Here is a 20,532-nt window from a genome sequence, read left to right as displayed (position 1 = left end):
ATTTCAGAAAATAGCATAAAAGACATGTAGGGCAAAGTGAATTATAGTCAAATGTGATTAGAGTACCAGAAGAGAAATAGAAAGATGGGAGAAGCAATGTTTGAGGAGATAATGATCAAGGATTCCCCCAAGCCAGAAGACATAACACCATAGGTTTACTAATGACTGCAAACCCTGAGTAGGATAAAAGTCAAGAAACTTATACCTGGGAATATCATAGCAAAGCTGCTTTAAAAAAAGAACAATCTTAAAATTAGCCAGATATCAAAGAAATATTTGCTCTTCCATGTTCATTGCCATATTCACAATAACCTAGATATAGAAACCACTGAAGTGTCCACTAATGGATGAATGGAGATATATATATATATATATATATATATATATATATATATATATATATTTCCTTCTATATATATATATCTATATATATATATAGTTCAGCCACGAGAAAGAAGGAAATCCGGACATTTGTAACAACATGGATAGAACTTGAGGGCATTATGCTAAGTGAAATAAGCCAGAAAGACAAAGACAAATACTGCATGGCATCACTTATATGTGCAATCTAAATTAAAAAGAAAAATCATCGAAACAGAATAGAAAACTTGTTGCCAGGGGTCTGGGGGTGAAGGAAATGGAGACAAGTCGGTAAAGGGTATAAAATTTTCTCTCTGAGATGAATAATGTCTATTCATGTCTAACACATGGTGAATGTAGCTGATAACACTACATTGTATGATTGAAATTTGCTAAGAGAGTAGAACTTAAATGTTCTCCCCCACACACAAAATGATACATATGTGAGGTGGCGGATGTAATAATTTACTAGATGGGAGAATACTTTATAATATTGTACATACTTATACCAATGATCATGATGTACACTTCAAACATTTTACAACATGAATTGTCAATATACCTCAATAAAGCTGAAAAAAGAAACCAAAAGGAAGAATACACAAATCTTCAAATGATCAACAATAAGGCTTATAGCTAATTTCTGAATAGTGGAAGCCATAAAAAATAAGTAATATTTTTATAAAATTGAAATTCTATAACTTAGAAAAATACCCTTATAAAGAGAAGGAGATATGAAACCTCTTGAAATTACCACACAGATAGGATTTCTCCTTTGCAACAATTCTGAATCTTGGCCTTGTACTTAATGCTAGGTCAAGGCTCTCCTTTTACTTACCCTTCCATTGGAACTCATTATCTTGGAGTCATAATACTCTCAAAAAGGAAAGATAGAATGAAATTTGATGAGAACAAAAGACACTTTTCTTCTTAAAGGACAACCTTTGAGATTCTTGATTTTACATTAAATACTCCAACCATGAGTACAATCTTACTCCAAATAGCTGTTTCTTTGTGTCTGGAAAGAAACAAGACCCTTTGCTGAAAATTTTCTCTTGAAAAGTTTAAAAGATCAGGTGAGAGGAAACCATGAAAAGTAGAATTGGTAGAGCAGCTTAACAGACAGTTTGAAGGCCAAGAACCAAAGAGCATTAATTTCATGAAAGCAACGCAGTTGCAAAGTTAAGTCTAAATATTCTACATTTATAATCACAAACAACTTTATTTTAAAAATGAGTAAACAGATTTAAACCACGTGTTCAAGGTCATTCAGCTATTTAGTGACAGAGTTAAGAACTGAACACAAGCTATCTACATACTTTCCAGTGCATCACTCAGAGACTCCTAGGTAGTGTGACTCATATGGCTGAAAGCCCCTGACCAAAAGCATCTTCCCCAGAGAACTTGCAGTGCAGCAAGGATCCACGTGAGTCCCTACAGGGTACCTCCTGAAGGCCACAGTTAAATCTGTGAGATATAATATGCTAAGTCATTAAATCCCAATGATACCAGAAATTTATTTCCCTGAATTAGTTAACTTTCAGCTTTTGAGTATGGCCTGAAGGGATGCAACATAAGGCAGATAACTGCTGATACAGAGGAAATGGGGTGATGAAAAGACTAACTGTGGAATCTTGGTGTGGTATGAGGCAGGCGTTTGCGTAAGAAGGCCAAGTATGAAGTTGCTGGGACAGGCATGTTATGACATCTTTGGGGAAATTAAAGGACCTGAAACTCAATTGTAAAGAGCCTTTGTGCATTTTATGTTTTTCAAGTTTTAATCTTCCATAGGTAGCTTCATATGTCACATGACCTAATCTCATTAGAACTTAGCACAGGGCCCTAGTGAGACACCTCTGGTGAGAGAATCCTTATTTCAAAATGATCTCTGAGATTCTTTATGTCTTTCTGGCATCCACAAACTTACATGCCATAACACTTATGGCATCATATCCCATGATGTTCCAGGCAGGGCGATAACACTTATAGCCATCCAGGTCAATGGAGCAAGACGGCTAATGCTAAATGAGAGCAGAATCTCATCATGGGAAGTCACCTGAGAGCATTGTGGTATTCATGTTCACAGGTTTAGTGAAGATGCTTAGAACTAGAACAGTATCCTCTGTCATTTAGCCCCTATTCTCTCACTTTTAGAAGAAGCCTGAAGCCCAGATAATGTTAATCCATATGTTTGTATCAGAGGGAGGACTTGAACCCAGAACTCTTGACTCCTAGTTGAAGATTCTTTCTATAGTACCAACTTAGTGGTTCCCAAGTGTGGAACAAGGACCCCTGAGGATTCCCTAAACCTCTTCAAGAGGTCTGTAAGATTAAAATATTTTTATATTAATACTAAGGAATTATTTGTCTGTTACACTTTCTTTTTCTCCCAAGCATGAAACTTTCCGGTGTCTACATGGCATGTGGTGACATCTTCATGCTTGAGTTTTTTTGTGATTTAAATTTTTTTCCAGTTTAATTTGCAATATGTCCAATATCATCAGATACAATTTGGGGGTCCCTCAATAATTTTAAAGTGTCAAGAATCTCAAAACTAACACATTTGAGAAACACTGTTGTAGTTGAATAAATGTTATTAAGTTGCTATTATGACTCAGGCCAGTGTGGAAAACTTTCTTTGCCCGAAGAACAAAAGGTTTTATCCTCCTGACATTGGTGTAAACTGTTCCTAAGAGAAAAAGGCCTTATGTAATTGTAATCAGTAACAGATTCACAGAAGAGATAGGTTAAGAGGTGGGTTTTAAAGGATGAGAATTTCCACACATAGTAATCTGGAGGCAGAATGTTTCTGGATGAGGGAAAAATACAAAATACTCCGAGGCAGCAGATCAGGGAGCACATTCTGAGAATAACCCACTCTCTTATGAAGAGAAGCAGCAGTGGGGAAAACCAAGAATGTGAGATGAGATTAAGGTGTGAGGAGGCTTGAGAACCAGACAGAAAACCATGGACTTTTTAGTGATCATGATAGTTCATTCTGCAGATGAAAGAAAAACAAACAAACTCTCCACTATAAAGGAAATTACTAGTAGGCAGAAATTAAGAAGACCCTTCTTAAACCCTTCTTCAATTATATTACTAATTAAGGGTAATTTTTTTTCCAAAAGAATATATTAAAAGTCAAAAGGAACTGTATGGAGAAGTGGATAAGGAAACACACCAAAATCTAATAGTCAGATTTATCCCTGACCCTGACCTGCTGTTGGACACTAAAGCAAGCATGTTTCCCTCATTGGGTACCAGCAGCCTCACAAGTCACATGACGATAATCCCCACATACTCCCCAAAGTTCTTTTGAAAATAGAGTGAGTAAATAAATAACAGACAGGCTGTGAAGATTATAAGATGACATATAAAGTCATAAAACATTTAGCTGTCAGAGTTTGTGTTGTCAATCTCAGTGAAAGGCATTGAAACAGGGCAGGCCAGTAAGTATTAATATGCACAGGCATGAAGGGACCACAGGCCCTTTTTGTTTTGTCAGTGAACAGCAAGGGAACAACTTTTCTGAATATCATGTCTTCCTTGGGAAGATCGTGGTAAAAAAAAATAGAATAATAATAATAACCTTTCTTGATTCTATATTGAGATCTATAGCACAAAGAGTACATTGGTTCTTTAAGAAATCCTTCTAATTTTAATTCATTTAATTGGATGTTTTTGATGATACATATGCATGTTAAAGATTTAGACAAGCAAAAAACAATATGTAGTTAAAAGTATCCTTAATTTTAGGATAAATCTAATTGGGTAAAGAAGTTATGCTTAAGCAGAATGAAGTCTTATAAGAAGTTTTCTTTTTGGCAGAAAAAAAGTACCAATATCAGAGGATGGAATGAGAAATGGAAATGTGGATTATGGGTCTTTGATCCTTTCCATCATTTTTCCAGGCCTTTATAGGATGACTACTTTCTGCCTCTATCTATTAGGGATTATGTTATGTGAAATTCAGAAAGAAGTTAGCCAGTCATATTCAAGGTGATTAACCAAAAAGAATCCTTAAAAATCAAAAATTTGTCTGTAGAATGGCAAGTGTCCATTCTACAGACATTCTACTGACCAGTGTGGTGGTCAGCAAATGTCCCATTTCGAGCTTGCTCAAGCCTCTCAAACTAAGCAGTGACTGTAACAGGTCAGCGGTGGTCCAGCTGGTTCCAGCATTCTCTTTCTTGCCAGAACCCATGGTCTCCTTCTGGCAAACACTGCCACTCACCCAACATCTCTTAATGCACCCACAAATATTGCAAATTATAGTCATAGTTTTTCAACATCCAGGCATCACCTAGCCATTCTGATAAATCTTTCAAGGCCAAATATTTGTGAAGGTAGACCAAGGGGTTGCAACTGGTAGCTGATGAATGCACCTCTGACATTCTAGACTTAGCTAGAAACTCAGTGGGATTCGCATGCCCCTAAAGAGGTGTAGTCATCCTTCGTGCTATTTTCCAAATATCCCCAATCCTCTTTCCATGTGCATGGTAAGATTACACTTGCCAGGTCCTTAGGCATGGTCATGAAATGTGAGCAAAAGAAACTTTAATTAATTCTGGGCAGAAGCTGTGATCAAAAGTGCATGATTTGGCACAGCAATTTTTCCATCTGCTATGGTGACCACACCAATCCAGACAGTGGCAGTTCTGTTAGCCTGTTCCTTAACTAAGGATGAAACACAGCATAACCTCCAGCTGACAGAGAGTGGACATTAGATTGGGGGAGAAACATACCTCTGTGTCACTGAGATTTAGGGGCTGTTTGTAACCACAGCATAACCAAGCCTATCCTATCAGATTGATAGGGGCAGAGGTCAGCAGAACAGGAGACAAAGTCAATGCCATGGAAAAACAGGAGGCTGGCTAAGGTCAAGTAGGAAAATAACACAGAATTTGACATCAGACCAATTTAAGTTGTAACCTCTCTACCACTTCCTAGCTGTGTGATCTTGGGAATGCTCCTTAGCCCCTCTGAGCCTGTTTCCTCATTAGTTGTTTGGAGAAATTAATATATGTAAAATGGTTTTCCCATTATCTATCACATTGTGGGTATTCATTACATTTAATTTAATCACCCACCTTCCCCATATACACATACACAATCACCCAAGATCACACCTTATAGAAAAAACTGAACCCTCTTATATTTATAACTAGCCATGGCTGAAACTCCCCATCTGACCACAGGTTAGAGAACATTGCTGAAGCAAGGATTTTCTCTTGCTGCTCTTAATGCCCTCGGGTCAAGCTTCCTAGATAGATATTTAGTTGTGCACACTGTACAGGTCAAGTCATTATGGGCCCAAGGAGCAGATGAATTATACAGTACAGTTGACCACTAAATCAACACCATGCAAGAGGCAATCAGGACAGGCAATCACTCTCTTTGGGCCAGGCTAGAATGCAAATGAAAAGGAGAGAGCAGGTCAAGGAAGACTGAATGTTACTGAGAAAGTCAATGAAAATAGCTGACTCCTGGCTGGTGCAGCTCTCAGATCAGCTTTCTAATGTGACTTTGATCTGGAGAGGAACCATTCAATCTGAAAGTACCTTGAATATGCATGGGGCACCACCTTGCCACCGAAAATCATGGATATTAAAGCCTTTTACAGTGTAATGTTTTGGAGGAAAAAAAGGAGACTATCAGCAATCAATCTGCAAAGTAGGCAAATGAGCGAAGTTGATTAAATAAAGGAGAGTAAATAAGAATGCCCTGACTATTCCCTGGCAAGATGATTAGACCACAACTAGGACACGTATTCATGAAGGTTCATAATTGTGTTACCTTAGGTTTATAGACTGACTCATGAGATGCCCTTTTGGTCTCTTTCTTCCCCAATATATATTTCACAAGTGGTCATTTATAATATATCTGTTTAAGTTCTGACTAGTCTGTTTTCACGAGGGACAGTCTTGTATGCAGATAGACAGAAAGGTTGTTATTAATAGGGTTCTGTAAAAAACCTAATCATTCAAAATACAAGTTTATCTTTTGCTGCCTAGACTAATGTTAGTTTATAAAAATCTCCGGTTGAAATAATGTCCTCTTCGATCTTTGCAGGAGTAAAACATTAAACAAATACTGTGGTAGGAATTTAGGTTGCCTTTTGGAGAGAAGCTGCAGAACCCTCAGCTGCTTTAGGTAAGACAAAATCTGGAGGTAAAAGTTTCAAAGGCAGTCCACTTCTCAGAGGCCTGCTGAGACCCGGAGCACTCACTCTTCATCAACCTCAGTTTTATGCCACACCCAGATGTCACAAGCAAATTAGTGAGCGAACTTTTTAAAATAGGGGTGAGGGGTAGTAACTTAAGTGGAAGAGGAGGAGGTGGAAAACATTTAACTATCATTTAAATTTTGTATTTTACTTTTGCTCCCGTGCTTGCAAAGTACGTGATTTTAGATTTGCTCTTCCAAATCATCTAGGCATCTTGAATCTCGTGCCAGATTTATATTGCAACAATTCTTGGTATGTGTAAAATATTTGACTTGGTGTTTGCAACCTGCAAATAAGAATGCAGAAGGTGAGAAGATGATTCTGGTTCTTTTTGTGGTTGGAGATGAGGAAGAAATGAAAGGCCACCTTTGTGGGTCTTACGGCCAGAGCTGTGTTTGCTTTGTACCCTCTGTCCCTTACCAAGAGAGTCCAGGGAAGGTCATGCTTCCTGGGTCTTGTAAAACGTTTCAGTAATGGCAACTGTAATTCACACCTTGATTGAACCTGGGTCACTGGCGACTATGATGGATTGTGATTGCTTCACATTTGAAAGGTTTTTTCCAAGGTTACCTAGTGAATGTTAATGTTCAGTTCATTCCCAGCACTTATGAAATAGAGGACGAAGCTTTATTAGGTATTCTGTAGCTTTAACCAAAGTTAGAAGATAATCTGCACCCTCAGGGGAAGCCTCAAAATTTGCTGGAAGGCAAGGGTTATGTTTGGCTCAAACACTGTAGGTCGTCAGGAGTATATGTCACTCGGAGGGCTAAGTAAGGGCATTTCTCAAACATACCGCCATATAGGCATTGAGTGTACTCAGGAGCTCTGCAGAGTGGGCACAAGATATGCCATCTGCAAAAATGCAAGGCAGATTTCTGAAAGGCTAACAACCATACATCTTCCCACAATATTCAGAATGAAATTAATTCCATTAATTATGATGTTTTTACACAAGTGGAGCACAGCCTGGCTAGAAACAGGGATCTTTGCCTTCCATTAGGGAGAATGACCTAGTTTTTGGTGTTGGCAGGGTTGGTTCGGTGTGGGTTGTCTTTTCCTAATTATGCTCTTCTGTTGTGCTTTTCTCTGCCAGGGTCCAATGAACGCCAAGAAGATGAAGAAAATGGTGAGCTGTTTCTCAGCATGAACAGGGTTTATAAACCTTGTTTATTTTGGCCAAATCTGGTTAATTTTGGTTTGTCTAATATGTAGGAAAATTCAGAAAGAAAGCTGAAAGCAATATCCTCTCCTCGAGTACTGAGACAAGACTCTAGTTTCATGGGACTGTAATTAGAGGTCAAGACAGATAAAAAGAGTTCATTCATTCAACATTCAACATCTAATATGTGCTGGGTATAGAGGAGGACGTCTGCCTTGGCCCAACATCCATTCCAGGAAAGAGGATCAACAACAGATATTTTCATACTTATGTAAAATATTTAGCATTTCAGATGTAGTTGCAATGAGAAGACAGATGAAGAACACTAAGCAAGTGCGAAGCACAAATTAGAATACAGTGGTCTAAGGTCTCTGAGACATTTAAGCAAAAGGACCTAAAGGAAGTGGGAGAAAAGAATGAGCAAGTAAGGAGAAAGCATTCCTGATGGGTGAAATTGCAAGCCAGCCCAAAGGGCTTGAGATGTCATTGTGTGCCCTTCAGTTCAAGGGACTTCATGGAGGGCTTTTCAGTAGAGCTGCTGGAGTGTGACCAGACAGAGGCCTGGCCCTGGGCAGGTCTGTCCAGGGCCAGCTGTAGTGCGTAGGTTCTTGATTTAGTGTAGAAAAGATTTCACAGCACAGGTTCAGGTGACTATGACGATCCATTTATGAAAGCCAGGGAGAGTGAAACAAGAAGGGGCTTAGTATGGAGGAAGCAACAGGAGAGCCTAGTCCAGGCTGCCTTTGCTCACTGGGAATTCGGAGCTAAGGGGGCTTTGGAGACAGGTTCAGGGGATCAGCCAGCGACAAGCTGCCAGCTGCCCATTGCCTTAGAGTTTAAGAGACAAGTGTTTGTAAAGAAGGAATTGTGGGGAAAAGAAGGGAAAGAGTGGTGTGGGCTGCTCCCCAGAGGGAGAGCATCTGCACTGGGTTCTTTGGCTGGAGGCTTTTATCTCTTTCTAGCAATCTAAGAGGAATTTAAGGGGAGGTATCAGGGAGGGGTTTCAATAGAATATTCATCAGTTTTCCAGGTGCACTCTTTTAGGGTCATGGCCTTTACTGATTGGTCAGCGGCAGGGCCGGGGACCTCTAGTCATTGCAGTTGGTCCTGGCATCGCCCACCTGGTGTTGCTGCTTTTCTGGGCCTGGAGCTGAAATACAGCTGAGGCCTAGGTGTCATTTCCAGGGAAGAAAGGCCAGGGGAGGTAAGGTTAGCTGGGGAGTGAGGTCCTTCTTTTGCCAGTTTTGCCCCCTGCCAGGCATTCGGGGCCTTTCCCCCTGGTGGCCACCTGCACCTGGCTCTAAATTGCATGGCCATTGTGTTTGGGTATCTGTGTCAGCTTCCCTATTCCACTTGCCAGGAAATTTTCCTAGCATCTCACTATCCCGTCCCAGGAGAGGACTCTGGCAACGAGCTGGTGAGGAGATTCTGTGAGGATTTCCAGACCAATGAAGATCTCTGGTAGAATAGAGCATCAGGATCTGGCTTTTCTAATTGTCCAGGTGAGAATCTAGCAGAAACAGGCAAACAGGGAGGCAAAGCAAGCTCTTAGAATGCTGTTGCCATAATCCAAGCCAGAAATAGAGGGTCTTTAGAGACAGAGAGACTTGGTTGGTATTTGCTTTGGCAGTAAGAAATTATGGTCTATGGGGCAATAGTAATAAGAGGATAAGCAGTTTACATGAATGATCTCAGCGAGAGTATTATACCATACAGTATACAGCTGAGAAGATTTTACATCTTAGTTTCTTTATCTAGGTATGGGGAGAATAGTACTATTTACTGTACCTAGTAGGGATACGGTGAAGACAAAGTGCAAATACCTGACACAGAATACATGCTCCAGACGGGATGACAATGGTTATTGGTATAGGATTTGATTAGGACAGACAAAATCATGTCCACATACTCTACCGACCTACAAATGAAGGTTCATGAAGCTGGTATTCTTCATCATCCACTTAATTCAGTTCTAAATAAAGAAAAACAGTTAACACAAATCTGAGAAGCAGACTTTCTACATTTAATAAAATACTCCTTTAGCCAAACCTTTTTACAGCCTTTGCCTAAAGCAACTAGTACCTCCATTCATCTGCCCTGTTATTTGTCTCCTATTCTTATTTTTTCCTCGGAGCTGTTTCTTTCACATTCTGGAATTCTATTTCTTCTCACTCTTTGGGGGATAAATGTTATGGTTCTCCCACACTGCCCACGATTCCCTTCTGCAATAAAGCCTTTTTTATAGTATCATACCCCCCTACCCAGGGTATCATCCAAGTCCTCCGCTACTCCCTAGCTGGACACTGTCTGTATTTCCTCACCTTTTCATATAGCCTGAATTATTTCCTCTGGAATGGCTTCCACATTCTTGTAGACGACGCTGAGTCTTCTATTGATTCTCCATACCATGAACCTGGAAATGAAAATACATTTTAGACATCTCCTTCATCAGATACACTACAGGCTTATTACACAGGGAGGCAGCTCTTACACAAGGGTGCCAGGAATGAACCTCTATATCCTTCCCTCCACCAAGAAATAGAGGATGGGCCTCTGATGGGCCACTCACGGTAGAATAGTCAACTCAAAAACATTCACCATCAAGCACTTTATTAACAATAACGACAGCAATAGCAATAGCAGTTTTATATCAGGTCACTTATGCCACAGGACATAAACAAGTTAGAATCTTTGTTTAGATAAGGTTCTAATGATCTAAGAGGGAAATGATTTATGTTTTTTTTTTAAATTTTTGTTCCTGATTTTTTCCCTGAAAGGACTGGATAATGTTGTCCTTGAGTAAAATTATTTTCTTGACACATTCTTTCCTCATATTAGGTGGAGTATGACCTCTAACCCTACGTATTACAGTTTAAGCAGAAACTGGCTGGCTACTAATAAATTCACCCAGACCAACCACCAGTGCTGCCACAGACTTTGCTCACTGCTTGGTTAGGTGCTGATGGAAATAAGGAAATTGAGAAGGAAAAATGTGGTTGGCTCTGGGTTGGCCACTCCTCTGGTCAATAGTATCAGCCCTATAAATGGCTGAAAGACAGACTACTAGGACCTTCAGATTCAGAACTTCCCTGGGGAAAACAAGGATTCCAACCCCCAAGCGACTTCAAATATCAGCAGAGAACAGTGTGGGCCCTGTAGAATTCCTTAACCACACACAGTCCTCAAACACTGCCAGCTGCTGCCACTGCAGATTCCAGAGTGTTGTCCTCTTTCCCTGGTTTCTAATATTGTCTTGGTTTAGTCAAGGCACACCCACAGGATGGCAGTAGCACCCTGTTTCCAGTCCACTGTGTGTGCTAATGCTCCCCAGTGCCGTGCCCCAGGGGCCACCTGCTCAACCATTTAGAGCAGTTTCTCCAGGTAGATGTAATGCCCCAAACTTCCTTTCAGGCATTCAAGCCTCACTTAACTCAAACATTCTCACGTTCCCTCCAAACAGCCTCTGTTTTTGTCAGATGGACCAATCTGCTTTTCTCCTAATACTTTGTTGATCCCCATCTCCATCCCCATCTACTTCCACTAGGAGTATCTTCCTTTCAACACTTACTTAAATTCTGCCCAACACTCAAGACACAATTAAGGCCCATCTTCCACATGAAACCTCTGGGAACACTCTAGTCTTCAGGGTTATTACAATTATAACTACTGCTTCCTGTTTAAATAATTGTAATTAATTGTCTTCTCCCTGTCCACTGTATCTTAATCTTATCTATGGGGTTGAGAGATGCTGGAGAAAATGATCCAGGTACTTCACTACTGCTTTGCCCAACTGTAGGCACAGACTTGATGCTCAACTTTGTGGTCATACCGTTGGGCCAATGTCTTATATAATGTGAAATAGAGAACAGGATTTTGACTTCAGTATTAGAGAATACAACGGTATTTTGTGCTTCTTCTTATAATCCCTATGCCAGTCCAAATTCCCCACACAAAAAGAAAGAATTAGACTCCCCCGTTTGTTTGCTAAAATTGTAGACTAATTCAAGCTCTGTTCTATGCAAAGACAGACTACTTGACTTTCAGAACTGAACGGTAGTTCTGAGATGATATAATCTAAACCCTGAGGAGAAAACTGAAGTGCAGAGAAGTGAAATTTCTTGATTTACATCACAGAGATGGTAGGATGAAGACCAGACCCTAAGCCTTTAGAATTCCTAGCTAGAACTCCTAAGTGAGTCTCATACATTGTCCCCGTGCATGTTCTGTCTTTGGAGTCTGGATGGTAGCAATAGAAAATAGTTCGACAAGTATTGATACCTCCTGAGTGTGTTCTATATGCTCTACATCCCAAGCTCTGTCCTAGGGTTTGTGAGTCCAAAAGAAGATGAAATAAAAACAACATGAACTGCACTTTACACTCAAAATTCTCTATTCTTTTCTAAAACAATGTTCTTAGCCTTTTAAAAAGTTTTTGTTATAAAACACACTGAGAATATCATTAATAGTATAGACTTAAGAAAAGGCATATGTGCATAAACCAACAAAAAATGTGCATAATTTCAGGGTTTTGCAGTGCTCTTGGACCTCTAGGTTATAGCCCCTCTTCTGAAACCCTGGAAGCTTTCTCTCCACATCTTTGAAAGTAGAGCCATGATTTTATAAGTTTCAGGGTCCAGGTGATAACCCTCACCTTTTCCTTCTCCCTTTTGAGTGGCTGGAGACAAGTCTGCAATCACAGCTTCGTCTCCTCTCTGCATAAAAAGCACTTTCCCGAGTACCTCAACTCCAGATGTCACACTGGATTAATGGCTCAATCAGGGCTCAGCAGGGCCCAGGTCATTCTCTGAGCTTACCAGCTTTTCTCTCTGCCCTACCCTTGCCACTCAGAGAAGCTTCCCTGTTGTTCTGCCTTTTTGGAAAATGCACACTCCCATTAGGGTCCCTAGAGCAGAATAAGTTCTTGCATCATTTTGTCAGGGCTGGGGAGGAGCACAGGGGGCTGGGCCTCAGACAATACTGGGCATAGGCCTATGGGTGTCTTAAGTGTGGCTCTGGAATAAAGGATGCAATGAAAGGAGCACTTCTCTCAGAAGCCATCATGGAACTTCCTCAGGTGGGAGAAAGTGAGAGACAGATGGCGATGAACAGGCAAAGGCACCATGGGGACAAAGCTTGAGGGGAGGGTGTGAGGAGGCAAACACCATTGGCAGCAGCAGACAAAGGAAAAACGCCCACGCATTGGAACTTACCTGGGGCGAGTCAGGGTAGGAAATAGAAGATGGGACTAAATGGCAAGAGACTAGCCCTCACAAAATGTGGAACCAAGGATAGCCTTTCCTTTGCAGACAAGAGAAGATCCTACCCAGTAGAGAAGTTAACTGATGGGAAACACCCCAGATAATATTACAGAGACCTGTACATATGCTTTATAAGTTATTTTATCCTTTATCCTTCAGAATTACTTTAACCTTATCCTTTAGAAATTACAAAAATGAGGCCCCTTTGAATGGTCTGCAGGGAATGTGTCCAAGTCTTTTGTGTGCCTGCGGTAATCACATGGGGGCTGCATAACATAAGCAAGCCTCCATCATTGAGAAAAATCTGGAAGATCGGGCTTCTTTACTGGACACTAACACCAAGGAGTAGAAACAGCACACTAGCGGGACCTCCTACCTCTCTCATCAGCTAGGTGCTGCACTATTTTGCCCAGGTATGAGTACTTAGTAGCTCTCCCTCTCATCTAGCTGCCTGGCACCAGGTGCCACCAGTCAGGAAATTAAAGGGCCACGCACTACAGTGGTTCTCCCTCTGCCACTGCTCAGATCCCACCCCCATAGTACATGATGCAGTTGTCTAGACACGGGTCAGGCTTCAGTGATTTTAAACGCCTTCCATTTGATTCAAAAGGACTGAGAACATCTGGTTTAGAATCTCCAGAAACCATCGATATTCTGCATTCCTTCCTCATTCTAATTTTTTTCTTTTCTAGACCTACTTGGCAGGTTGTGTAGGAGTTCTTCCTTCTTTTCTGTGGCTAAAGAGAGAGAAAAAAAGTTTCTGATAAAAAGGGAAAGAGTGAGATTCTGAGCCAGGGAAATGGGAATCAAAACCAGTGATTGAATGTGACCAGAAGGAAAAGGAAAGGGGTGAGAGGCAGAAAGGCAGAATGAGGGACTACATTTTAGGTTCAAGTCTATCAATCAAGGATACCTTAGACAATAAAGAGTCTCAGAGGCAAAACACCAGAAATGACAAATGACTTTATTTCCCAAAATAAAGGGATGTATTGTGGGGTGTTGATTATAACCAAAAACCATTGAAGACCTTGAATGTCGAACTGACAGAGGCCAACAGAAGGTGTGACATCTCCCTGAAGGACATATAAAGAGAAAGAAAGGTGGCTAAAAACCAACAACAATGACAACAAAAACAAGTACTGCCTTCTGGCTTCCACAGGTTCTTCAGAAGACAAATGACTCCTCAGTTTATGCAACTGGGAAAGGTAGTTCCTTGCAAATGAACCACAGCATCATACAGGAACCTAGCAAAACATAGTACGATGAATAAAAAGGACAGCATAATCCTTTGCAAAATATATAGCAATATGAAAATGTTTTGTAATAAATTGTTATAATGGCTAACAGTTTGAATTAGAATAGCAAATACTTTGTTATAGATTACTTACATTTTCTTTTTTATCTCTCACATATCAACAGCAAATACCGGTTTGAGACTTATGGCACCTTCTGGCTAAAGATTGCACCTTCATCACTGGAGACATTTTTATCAGATTTATTTATTAAGCCTATATCTGCAGTTGACTCTATGCAATGGACAGACTTAAATAAATAAATAAAACCTCATTAAAGCAGTCCTGCCTTCAGAAACCTTACACATTATGGTAAATATTCCTGCTGATACATATAGAATGCTATTTAGTTAGTGATTCACATCTGGAGAAGAAAAACATGTCTTTGCCTGCAGCAGGAAAATACCTCAATAATTATGCAATTGAAACTGATAACCATGCTCGTGGACTTGGCATTTCTCAAGTACAGAGCAGTAGAATGCAGAAGGGGACGCAAACAAGTTTAAAAATTGGGCCTTGCCCTCAATGAGCCCACAATCTGGTTGGAAAGAGAGGAGGTAAGCACATACAAAAGGATGAGTAATTCCTATGAAGCATTTGTAAGTGGTCATCGAGTGATCCAGACCGTAAATGCTGCAGTGGTTTGGAGGATGGTGCATTCACCAAACTAGGGCTGTTGTGCAAAGTAAACTATGTGCACTAAAACTAAGAAAAGAAAACATTATAATGAAAAGTTCTTATGTTTGCTTTATGGTGTCCAATTATACCTACTATTGTATTAAGTTCTTATAATAACCCTTTGAACTAAGGGTAACAATCTCCAGTTTATGGATGAGCAAACCGAGATTTAAAGAAACTAGGCAGCTTCCCTGCAGCCACCCCCATTAAGTCTCAGAGCCAGGACTCAGGATCAGTACCAGCGGAAGTGCATCCCTGAAGTCCACAATGAACACGTTTTGAAGCAGATGCCCCAAAAGGACACTGTTTATGCCTATCTTCTGGCTGAAATGAAAGGCAAGACCCTTTTCATCTTATTCAACCTCTTCTTCAGCCTGTTTTGCTAATCCAGTTGGGAATATCTAATGCTCATAATAGGATTAGCCACTTTCTCCACTTGCCATGTTCATGATTATTCAGTGTAGCAACAGAAACAATGGGAAGACTGCTTGTTCAAATCAAATCTCATGTGAAAGCCCAGTGCATAACATGGCACACTTCTTCCTGTCTCTGGCTCTCCTGTTGTCTGAGATTAAAATTTCTGAGAGAAGTTTGGTATTTTGGCTGCTACAAAATTAGCCTATGAACACACACACAGTAAAGGGGTGACTACAAACTGTAACACTGATTCACAGACCAACAAGGCAGGGAGGAGTTAAATATTTTCATATCTTTTTCCAGGGGGAAAAGGTTTTTTTTAAGTTTATTTATTGATTTTAGAGAGAGAGAGAGAATGGGAAATATTGATTTGTTGTTTCTGTTATTTATATATTCATTGGCTGATTCCTCTATGTGCCCTGACTGGGGATTGAACCCACAGTGTTGGTGTATTAAGATAATGCTCTAACCAACTGAGCTACCTGGCCAGGGCTCCAAGGGGAGAGGTTTTTTTAGTTTCCTGGGAGTTAGCATTGTTCGACTAACTATATAGTTATATATATAGTAATTTATAGAGTTATATACATAATATATATAGTATGTAACTATATATAGAATATAAATATATATATTAATCATGCTTCTTTGTTCTTACATTTAGTCAATGTTCTCAGAAACTTGCATTGGGTCTTTAAAGTTTTAGTTTCTGGAGATGATGTATATTTTTGTCTCTTTCTGTGTCTTTGTTGTTATTTTAGTAGAAATTTGGGAGGTGATCCATCAGTGGCAACCAGCTTGACAGCATTTTAAACCGAAATCCAGTGGACATTTAATTTGACTGCACTACAAATGTTTCAAGTTCACAAGATTTTCCCTCTGTCAAGTGGTTCTCTTCTTCCCATTAGACATATTTGGGTACAAATGGGTGACTTGATGAGAAACAGAAAATGATTCACTCCACTCCAATTTTGAATATGACAGTGCGAAGTCAGACTCATGTCCTGCATGCCAACCCGCAATCCAATAAAAATTTAAATGCTTGAATTATTAACAGAGAGCAAGGAATGAAGATCAGAATGCAGATATTTATAATGAGGTAACAACTCCCAGCATAATAGAGTTACTCACTTTTGGACCGTCACAGATGCATATTCCCTGCAGTTTTTACAGCTTGTAAATTGTTTGTCACTGGGACTCATTTTGAAATCACGTTACTAGTTTATTCTCATTTGCATCAACAGTCATGGCAGCTGTGGATAGCAACATGGAATAAAAAAAGTACTCAAGTAAAGCTCAAGCTTTACAGTCAGACATACCTGGATTTGAATTTGGATGTTGACTTTGACTTGCAGCGTGAGAGCTGATGAAGCGTCGCTGCCCAAAGTAACAGAATTGCTTAGGTTGAGCAGATCTCCCTTTCCCAGCATCCAGCCCACTTTTTCTTATGCTAGCTGTCTCTTTCATAAGCATCCTTTTCTTTGTTTTTGATTACATAAGTAGTACAGGTTAATTTTATATATATTTAAATACAAATAGGCAAAAAGGGAGAAATTAACACCAAGAATGGCTATAGTCAACCTGGAAATTTTTCTCTCTATATTTAACTGTATATGAATACGTTCTATATTGTACAAAATGGGCCCCATTGTAGTACCTTGTGTTGGCTTGTTTTTTAAATTTAACAATATATTATGAATACTATTCCACAAGTATAAATAAATGACTACATGCATCATGCAAGCATATTATTTCATCATATACATATATAGTTTTGTATTTGTTATTTGAGGTAAAGCATATCTGGAAATCTCCAGAAAGGAAGTCTACGGTTCTGGACCCAATTCCAAAGGGTGTATATGTGGAGGAGGGGGAGGGTCCTCACACCAACAATTCCAACACCTATAATTCACCTCACTTTTGACACTATCTACCTAGAAATAGTATCAGAGCCCACATATTAAGAATTCAGTCTCAGTTTTCCCACATACACTTCAGAATTCAGTTACAGGTTCAGGTGGTCACCTGTGTTTTTAACTCGAGCTATAGATCAGTGAGACCTCCTCTTTAGATATTAATTTGCTAGAGCGGCTCACAGTGTTACTGAATAGACCCGTGGGGGAGGGGCAGATACTGTTACCAAAACAAGCCCCCTTCCCTGGGGTCTTTCTGTACTATGTTTCTTTGTCCGCCGCCCTTAGGAATCGTGGCTCTCAATGCTAGTTTGGTGAAAAGGAAAGGAACTATTTATTCAAGAGTTATACAGATTTAGAGCAATGGAGAAATGTTGCCATTAAAAATCTCAAAGTCCCTTAAAACACCCACAAACACATACAGTCCTTCCTTTCCCACTTTGCCCAGTTAGGCCAGTCAGGGGTACTGTATCTCAAGAAAAAAATAGAAGTCCGTGGCTCAGCTAGGCTCCCGGTTCCTTCCAGTAATCCATGCTTGGCTGGCAGGCCTCCCTCAGTTCCCAGCACCACCAGCTGTGTTGCCAAGATCTCCAGTTCTTAACCCAAACCTACATGGCACCTTCTCATGGCCCACCAGCAAGAGTTCTTCCACCCCTTTTCTTCCCGCAGGGCTCTGATATTGTCCTCTTGCATAGTCCTGCATTGTCTCTCTGCATTCTTTCAAACTGCAGAGAGAGTTCTGAATGGTTGCTACATCTTGCTTTCTGCTTCCTAAGCCTCATGGTCAAGAGAGCCCCCTCTCCTCCCCCAAAGCCCCATGGTTATAACCCACATGGCTGCAATGCCCAGGTTTAAATCCTGACATGAATCTTCTTCTGTAATACCATTTCTGACTCCTCCCACCATCACCACCATCAGCTACACCGGCCAGCACTCCTGTATTTTTCTAGCCTTCCTGGGCGGCCATAGTAAATCCGGGCAGGTGTGGCCTTATGGCATGGAGTGAACCATCTCCAAGCTCTCAAGCAGGTTCTGTTAAAGGCAGCTGCCTCCCAGTTACATCATGGAACAAAGTTATGCTCATCTCCTTAGCTAGCCTGCTATTGGTAAGCAAAATAACAATTTTTGCATATCAGATATAAAGCTGACCAGCTGTTGATATGCAAAATAACTCTCAATTGTCCTGTTCCATTTGTCCCATCCCCCAGTCCAGACCTGTGGGGGTGGGGATATCCTACATTTTTATATTTCCTAGACACCCCAATTCAAATGCTGGACCTAATTTCAAATCCTTCATTTGGGGGCCCTGTCTGTACCCTGTTACAACAGGACTTTGAGAAACCTTTTACTACTAGATCATCAGTTTATTATTAAACGGTTGCTTTAAAAAAAAGACAATAGACCTAAAATGGAGTTTCTTATGTTAAGCCCCATGGCACAAAACTGAGACCTAACTTAATTACAGCTTTGGCTCTCCCAGAAATGAAATCGTAAACCTGTCAATCAGGAATCTCCTGATAGGTTAGTGAGGTAGTCTGCCTGAAAGAACCCTGCCATCCTCCATAGGAAAAAAAAAGTAAAACAAAAACAAAAACTTGCAGTAACCAATCTGCTTTTTTCTCCTAGTATATCTTCCTTATTCTCACTCTCCTCTGCCAATAAAAGTCTTTCATTTGTAACAGCTCCTCAAAGCTCCTTTCTATCTGCTAAACCGGATGCTGCCTGATTCAAATCAATTTTGCTTAAATAAACTTAAAAAATTCTAATATGCCTTTTTTAATCTTTTAGCAAGATACAACTCAAGAAGACCCAGATGGAAGAGATGCATGAGGCAAAGCATGTGGGGAGGGGTGAGGAAGTCCGTGCACTCTGTGCAATATCCCAGCACTTCCATGTGTTTACCAGCCTGGAAGTCCTCCATGCATCAGCCTGTTGGGTTTTATGGAAGCTTCCTTACAGAGGCATGATTGATTAAATCACTGACCAGCAGCTATTGATTGAACCTGTTGTGCCTCTTCACTCCCCTGGAGGTGGTGGGGTGTGGACTGAAAATTCTAACCTTTTAATTTCAAGGTTGGTTCCTCTGGCCATCAACCTTTCTCCTTAAGCGCTTTCCAAAAGTCACCTCATTATCATAACAAAATGCCATTATTACTCTCATTATTTAGGTAATTCCAAAGGTTTGAGGAGCTGTGTGCCAGAAAAAGGAATGAAAGTTAAATATGTATTTCTTAGTATCAATAACAGTATCACAAAGCCTTTAGTTGTAACTCACCCCTTAGACTTTCTTGGGTGGTCACTCTCCAAGCCTCCATAAAAGCTCAAAGGCCTCTATCACGGCACTTATCATATTGTGTAATTCCTTATTCCTTGTGTCTATACCCGTCTGTCTATTTAGATTAAAAATAAGTTTAACACCTAACCAGTTCCTGTCATACAGTTGGTAAAGAAGGAGCATCATTTGTCACTGCAAAATATGTTGCTTTAGGATATTGATTATTTTATAATTTTTTAAAAGATTTTATTTATTTATTTTTAGAGAGGGGAAGGGAGAAACATCAATGTGTGGTTGCCTCCTGTGCCCTCTACTGGGGACCTGGCCCACAACCCAGGAATGTGCCCTAGACTGGGAATCCAACTGGAGACCCTTTGCTTTGCAGGCCGGCACTCAATCCATTGAGCCACACTAGCCAGGGCGGGATATTATTTTAGGCTGGTTAATTTTAAGAAACATCAGATGTGGGAGAAGCTCTGAAAATCAAGTACAAGTTACCATTTGTAAAAGCATATTTGCATTTGTAAGGAAAATCTCCATTTTTAAGGGAATTTCCCTCATTGTGTAAGAATTGCCTTCACAATCTCGGTAGAGAAGGCATGGGCTTAAATCTACACAACAATCTTAGTTTTGCTGGCTGTACTTACCCTGGTAACCTCCCATAACTGACTATCCACCACCAGCCTCAACTTTTGTCTTTAGTTGAAGTGTTATTTAAGGTAATGGCTTCTACTCTTTTGGCAAGGTACTCAGTTTTCCTGAGTCATTCCCACATATGCAGAAGACATACATGTTATTAAATTTTAATTTTTTTCCTCCTGCTAATCTGGATCCTGTCAATTTGATTATACCAGCCAGAAAAACCTTGAAGGGTAGAGTAAAAGTTTTTCTCCTCAACATGGGTTTTCTAACATATATGTTGAGATAAAATGAATAATACCTCTCTGGTTAAGATCC

At 40.2% G+C, this 20,532-nt stretch overlaps 1 long non-coding RNA gene across 3 annotated transcripts in view; it reads left to right on the top strand.

The window, feature by feature from the left end:
* Nucleotides 1–15,558, top strand: part of LOC123479554 (uncharacterized) — a 61,868-nt gene extending 46,310 nt beyond the window's left edge. For all 3 annotated transcript variants that reach the window (XR_006655197.3, XR_008427020.2, XR_006655198.3), the window contains 3 exons: nucleotides 6,433–6,513; nucleotides 7,680–7,712; nucleotides 14,423–15,558. This is a non-coding gene — a long non-coding RNA (uncharacterized lncRNA). The remainder of the gene's footprint in view (nucleotides 1–6,432; nucleotides 6,514–7,679; nucleotides 7,713–14,422) is intronic.
* Nucleotides 15,559–20,532: the final 4,974 nt, after the last annotated feature.

Source organism: Desmodus rotundus, chromosome 5 (genome assembly GCF_022682495.2).
Source record: "Desmodus rotundus isolate HL8 chromosome 5, HLdesRot8A.1, whole genome shotgun sequence".
In the NCBI taxonomy this organism is placed as follows: domain Eukaryota; kingdom Metazoa; phylum Chordata; class Mammalia; order Chiroptera; family Phyllostomidae; genus Desmodus; species Desmodus rotundus.
The sequence above is the reverse complement of the archived record's forward strand: the minus strand, read 5'-3'. Positions and strand labels throughout refer to the sequence as shown.